This window comes from Triturus cristatus, chromosome 4_1 (assembly GCF_964204655.1).
Source record: "Triturus cristatus chromosome 4_1, aTriCri1.1, whole genome shotgun sequence".
NCBI classification, from domain to species: Eukaryota; Metazoa; Chordata; class Amphibia; order Caudata; family Salamandridae; genus Triturus; species Triturus cristatus.
The window spans coordinates 818,539,730-818,546,446 of NC_140585.1; the positions used below are offsets into that span (position 1 = coordinate 818,539,730).

Below are 6,717 nucleotides of genomic sequence, written 5' to 3' on the forward strand. Positions count from 1 at the left end.
CCAATTTGCAGCGGAGACATAAGAACTTACCTGTGCCCAACAACTCAGAAAGGCCATAAGGCAAATGAACGTCGTGGGGACAGAGCTGACTCCAAGTCCAAACAATATGAGGAAGGCCAAAAGAGACCATTTCCAAAAATTCCTCTATCTCCGGAAATAATAATCATAGCGAAACGAGCGAAAGCACCAATTGTCAACTATCGCCTCCCTGAGAGTAAAAGCCCAGAAGGAAGCGCAACTTAAAGAGGGAACTCTTTCCCCAAACAAGGAGGAAATAGGAGAGAAAACTGATCAGATGTGGCCAGACTTGGAATTTTCGACTACCCCAGAACAGTGGCGTTTACAACTACACCAGCGGGCAGCCCAATCAACGCCCATTTGGGCCTTTCTGCCTAACCCCAAAGCCCCTTAAACATGACATCTAAGTCATTGAGCCTACAGACCACTAAAAAGGTAAGAAATGGAACAAATCCAACAAGCATCAAGCTAGAGTCGTATAGACTGGACCACGAGACAAATACGAACATCATTCAAGCATCATCTCCTAAACCCACCCACAAACAACCAGCTAACAGAAATAACAACACTAGAAATCTTACGTAGCCATCACAGCCCAAACAACAGTCTAGCACCACAACTTTCATGGTAAGGGATGATGTCCATCAATCACCAGCAACTAGCACTGGAAAAAACAGTAAATATTCAAAGCTTCAAACGGAGGCTGCTGTCACTGAGCCTGCAAAACGATGCTCACCTGCCAGCTGGTGTTCAAACCTCTCGAATTCATGCTCCTTCACCCATGACAACGAGTCCCTGAAATTAGGCTCTCCCCCAATTGTAGAGGACCCCCTATGGAGATACTTAAAATCAACAATCACCTCGCAATGTTCAATAACTCCCTGATCTCAATGGCCAATGCGGCCCTTATGCACGCTGTTAGACCTGGCACCATTGGCGTGGGTCTCCCTGCCATCTTTCGCTTTTGTCTCCTCAGTGTTTGCTGGTGTTACATGCTATTCAGTGCCACAGCGCGAATGCTCCTTATTGTAAAATGACTGTATGAATTGGTATTACCTATAATCCTAGCTGACCAAAGGAACATGTTTGGAAAGTCGAATTTAGTATGCCTGTGCTCAGAATATTAGAGTACATCTTGTAGTGAGGATTATTTTTATATCCTGTGTTTGAAAATACCACTTTTAGAAAGCAGGTATTTTCTTGCCTAAGTCTTCCAGTGTGCTCTGCAGTTATGTGTATTGGCTGTCTGGTTTTGGAAGGACAGGGCAGGCTGAGCCCGACCTGGATTGAACAGAGAGATCTGCAGTTGGAGTATGGGGAGGGGTGACGCTTTGATCTGAGCAGGGCTGTGCCTGGCAAGGTGAATGATGGCTCCACCTCCCACTGTCCGTCTGATGGCAGACCCCCTCTTCCTGAAAGGCAGGATGCCGCCTTATAAACAAAGTGCTCCAGGACCACACCGAACTGGTTCTGGCTGGGTTCAGTGACTTGTGACTTTTGAGAACAAACACTTTTGGGGTATAAATATCTGTGCTAAAACCCCTACACGGTGTGTTACTTCTGGATGTCAAGACAAACCTCTGTCTGTGTAACTAGAGGGAAAGGACTTTGAAACTTCTATCCATCTTGCTGAAGCAACTAACCAAGAGCCTGATTTGAGCTTGCTTCCTGCTGAAGTCTCAGGGACATTAGACTTCACCCATCAGCCTTCTGAATTTCTATTGAGGGTGATTCTACTCGCAGGTGAGACTTCTTTTGAGAATTCCAAAGCCTCTGGGTCTACTGCGGGGAACACGGGCTGAAAACCATCGCTATCGCTATTGTGACCTGCCGCAGCTGAGGAGCTGTTGCCGCTGAGAGCCCATATTTGTCCGTGCCATGAGAATTATCTCTATCGCTATTGTGGGCCCCCGCAGCTGAAGAGCTGTTGCCGCTGAGAGCCCACATTTGTCCGTGCTATGAGACTTATCGCTATCGCTATTGTGGGCCGCTGCAGCTGAGGAGCTGTTGCCGCTGAGAGCCCGCATTTGCCTGTGCGATGAGAATCACCGCTATCGCTATTGTGGGCCGCTGCAGCTGAGGAGCTGTTGCCGCCGAGAGCCCGCATCTATCTGTGCTACAAGAATCATCGCTATCGCTACTGGGTGACGCTGCAGCTGTGGAGCTGTGCCGCTGAGTGCCTGCCTTTAATCCCCATCTCAGGATCATCGCGAGTGCACGCCGCGGACCGCTGCCGCTGGGAGCTGTGGCCGCTGCAAATCCGCCTGTCATCATCTCGGCTTCATGAGTGCCGTGCCCCTTTAAACTTCAGGAACATTGTGCATCACCGGTTCACTTAGACCCCGACCCCGGCCTTCGTTCCACACGCTTTTGATTGCTTCTATTGCTTTTTAAGTGAACCTATATTTACGTGCATTGTGGCTTCTTGATCGCTTTTGAGCCTTGTGTTAAGCTTATAAAAAAAAAGATACTAATTTTTCTATAACTACTTTTGTGGTGTCCCTTTGTAGTGTCTTCACTGCGTTATTGTGTATGGTCATAAATACTTCACATACTGCCTCTGAGATAGGCCTGTCTGCTCGTGCTACGCTACCACAGGGTTGAGCAGGGGTTATCAAAGGGTGTAGCCCCCTTACTCTGACTTAGGAAGAAGGGTCCCTATTTGGACATTGGCGCCAGCTACTGCCAACTAGAGATCCCCATTTCTAACACACGCTGACAAGCTTGATACCCAAATAAACATACTTCAGTAGATAGCAGACCTAATATCGGGCCTCAACACCAAGCTCGAACGACTGAATTCCCTGATCAATAGAGCCCAGACAAGTGCAGAGCTAAATATCAAACAGGAGGGATGTGGATGCAGCCAATTCTACAGAATTTAAACGAGCTGCCCGAAAAAATGAGTACTTTAGTCAATGATCTCAAGAGAGAGATTGCCAGAAGGCCACAAAAACCAAACCCCTCTCCTCAGCAAGACCAAGACTTAACCTCAAACTCGAATCCAGTTCCACAGTTCAATTTAAACAAACAAACCGATGAGCCCCCTGGGAATACTGGAGAACAAACAAATAGAACTAAGAGAAGAGAAAAACCAACAACTCATATAAATTTAGAGGCAAGGCTCGACGGTAAATAGGAGGAGCTGGAAAAACCTCAGAAAATCGATCTGAATGAGGGGAGTGACACTAAACAAATAGTAAGAATCAATTTACAGGTACCAAAAATGGATCTAAAACCTGAAAGAACTCCACCCTACCTAATATCAAACACTGAAGTAACTACTAGTCTAAAAACAACATCCAAGGAAGTTCAGCATCTATCCAGAGAAAACAAGAAAAAATTGAGAAAATGAAACAAATCGAACAAGGGCAAATGTAATAAGGAAGGGCCCCTATTGCACTGGCTCCAGAGTGAAATAAAGGAAAGCCTAGTGGACGTTGTTTCCTCTCCAACTCCATATCATAGCGCATCAGGGATAGGGCAACTTGGTAGAATTGAAAGCGGCGCAATAAGTGTATGTGATCCCAAAAAAACGACAGGAAATCAGGCCGTAAAGCAGGTTATGAAGAAACAAGAGTCACAGCCAATTATGGTTGGAAAATGCACAACGATTGGCAGGTGGAGTCGAATGCCATAAGGAAAATGAACGCTTTGAACCCAACACAGAAGATTGCCCTCAAATCAGGGCTCCTGAGGAAAATAAAAACGAAATCAACAAGGATCGCTGAAAAATCAACAGGAGACTCTCCAACCCTGTTCGATCGGCAATCAGGGACCGAAGTAATCCGAACGAAAATAACACCTACCAAGGAAAATCCAAACAGAATACAACAAAAGGACACAATCACAAACCAAAAATAGTCCCCAAAGAGATTCACACCAAAGTAAAACAAAGAGCCTTGACGACCACAAATAACAAGCATTTGCAATGCAACAGGTCTCGCTTTTGCGAGAGTATAAGCTATTGGCTTTAGAAATGACAATGCCTTTTATTTATCTGTTTTGATAATTAATACAAATAAAAGTCATTGTCATTTGCGACCCATTTGCGCACGCAAAATCCTACATGGCCAAATTCAAACACTATTTGGAAGGGCCGTTCTCTTCCTAATCGTGACTCTCTAGTCATGTATAAATGTTTTGCAACCGCAATTGTGGTCGCAAAACACTCACAATTTATTGACCTCTTCAAGAGGGTGGTAATGGAGTCGCAAATGGGAAGGGGTCCCCAGGGGACCCCTTCCCATTTGTGACTGGATATAAAAATATTTTTAAAGGGCAGGCAATGGTCCCAGAGACCACTACCTGTCCTTAAAAAATTAAACAAAAACATTTCATTTTTTTTTTTTTAAGTGCATGCCATTTTCCTTTAAGGAAAATGGGCTGCATTTTTTTTTTTTAACTGCTTAATTGTCAAGCATTCCGAGACATGGAGGTCTGCTGAACCCAGGAGGCCACCATCCCTGGGTGGGCCAGCCATTCCCAATGGGGTCGCAAATTGCGAGTGGCTCATTAATATTCATGAGTCTCGAATTTTGCGACCCCATTGGGAATTGCAATTAGTGTCTCTGACACTTTTGTACATTCCAAATTGCGACTCACAATTTGCGACTCGCTATTGAGCGCAAATTGCGAGTCGTAATTTGGAATGGTTGTACATCTGGCCCAAAATTCCTTATGTATTACATGACTTTAAGCGAAATTGGAAATTATGTACAATTTTAAAATTGTATATAGTGTTACTGTAAATCAGACATCCTTGCATGCCAACTCAAAGTAAAAATGTACTTTTTTCATATGTCCTTTTGCATTAAATGATTGAACAAATAATACATCTTACAAAAGTATTAACACACTTCACATATGTAGTCAGAATTATAAGTGATGAATTAAAGTACCTTCTTTGCTCAACATCTTGAGGGTCGGTCCCTGGTGAACTGATGGTGATTGAAGATGGTGCACCAACATCATATTGCTTCGCTGTTTTCCAACAGATGCACACTTTCACCAAGACACCATGCACCAAGTAGGCAACCAGTCTCACAAGAGGCTGCAGGAGCTCTGGGAAGAATGTGGCAAACGCAAAATGATCAGGCATGTCTCCGCGACCCCGGCTGTGCCTTTGGAAGAAACGCAGGTACACCCAGCTTGACAGCACCCCAAATCCATAGGATGCCAGCAGATTGCTCTCAATCAGAGGCGCAACTAGAGCCAAATTTCGGGGGGGGCTGAGCAAAAATTTCGGGGGGGGCTGAACTTTAAGCAATAGGCAGAGTGGAGCTGCAGGGGCTCTTAGAAGGGGTGAAACAACAGCGAGGCCTCATTAACATTCAAATGGTCTTTTAAAGACCTGTAAAGTGCTGGGGTGCGGCTGCTTTTTTGCCCGGGAAGGTGTCTCATCCCGGGCTGCCACACACGACGGGGGGGGGCTGAAGCCCTTTGACTCCAATGGGTGTTGCGCGCCTGCTCTCAATGAATGTAGTTAATCGCAAGATAGCCAGTATCAGCAGCAGGAACATTGGAACTACTTTCATGCAAACTTGTGGGAGCTTTAGGACGATGCTATCACCCGTGGTTTGTTAGAGAGCCACCATGACCCCTGCGAGACACCCCAGGACGCCATGGATTTGGATATTAAACAGGTATGCCAGATTGAAAGTGGCTACATATGTTAGAAGGTACAAAAAAGCACACAGGATGCCCACAGGAATGTTTACTACTGCAAAAAAAGATTAACAGTTCCAATGCCCCCCAGAGAGGTTGCAGGAGCCGGCCGGCTACGACCACTGTGGCCAGGCTCACACCTACATCCAAGTTGTGCTTTTCCACCAGGCCATGCTTAATAAGTGTCCATATCCAGGAGTTGGGTGGGAAAAGGAATCCAGGGGTCACACCTACTGTGGATACAGTGCCTACGCCGAAGGTGATCAAGTACAATAGAAGGACAGCAGCACAGATCAACTTCACCGCTACACTTGTGCTGGCCAGTACAGCCAAGAAGTGCTGCTGGCTGACTGGGAGATATTGGATCATTTTTTTAATTTTTTTATTATAAGTACAAAAAAGGGAAAATGTCATTTGTTACAGCCAGTTTGGAATCTCGAAAAAAGTTCTAACAGACGCAGTTAGGATTCCTGGTGTTTTATCCTCTCACATGAGGTTGTGTCTTCAGCTAGTACCACACCTTCTCGACCACAGTACCACTGATTCTGTTCGGTCCACTGGGGTTATGCTTCCTGAGCAGTTCTTCCGGGACACCATTACCTCGATATCTGTAACGTGGCACCCTCAGTTCGCGGGGCACTGCAAAAGCGCAGTCATGCCATTCTCCGTATTGGATAGAAAATGTGTGGATCCGCTTTTTCCTCACACAAGAGCTTTCACTATTTTGTAGCGAGAGCAGCCAGAGTCACAGCTGGAGATTCCTAACCAGGGTTGGTTGAAAGGAACTCCTGTCCAGTTTAGTAGGTGGAACGTTTCTAGTAGGGGTCGTCAATGGGTACCTGTAAGGATAGGATAAGGCCAGGGCACGCATGAGAAGGGTAGAGGTTGTGAGGAAATATCATGTAGCATCTGCGGAGGGCATCAGCTATGTGTGGAATGCCGGGCGGAATACCCAACAACTTAACAAGAGTGAAGAATACGGAACACGAAGTAGACTTACGAGGGAAGTGACGGAAGGGCATGTATTCGGAT

At 45.8% G+C, this 6,717-nt stretch overlaps 1 pseudogene; it reads right to left on the reverse strand.

The window, feature by feature from the left end:
* Window positions 1–3,330: 3,330 nt before the first annotated feature.
* LOC146855627 (transmembrane protein 115 pseudogene) lies at window positions 3,331–6,054 on the reverse strand (annotated as a pseudogene).
* Window positions 6,055–6,717: the final 663 nt, after the last annotated feature.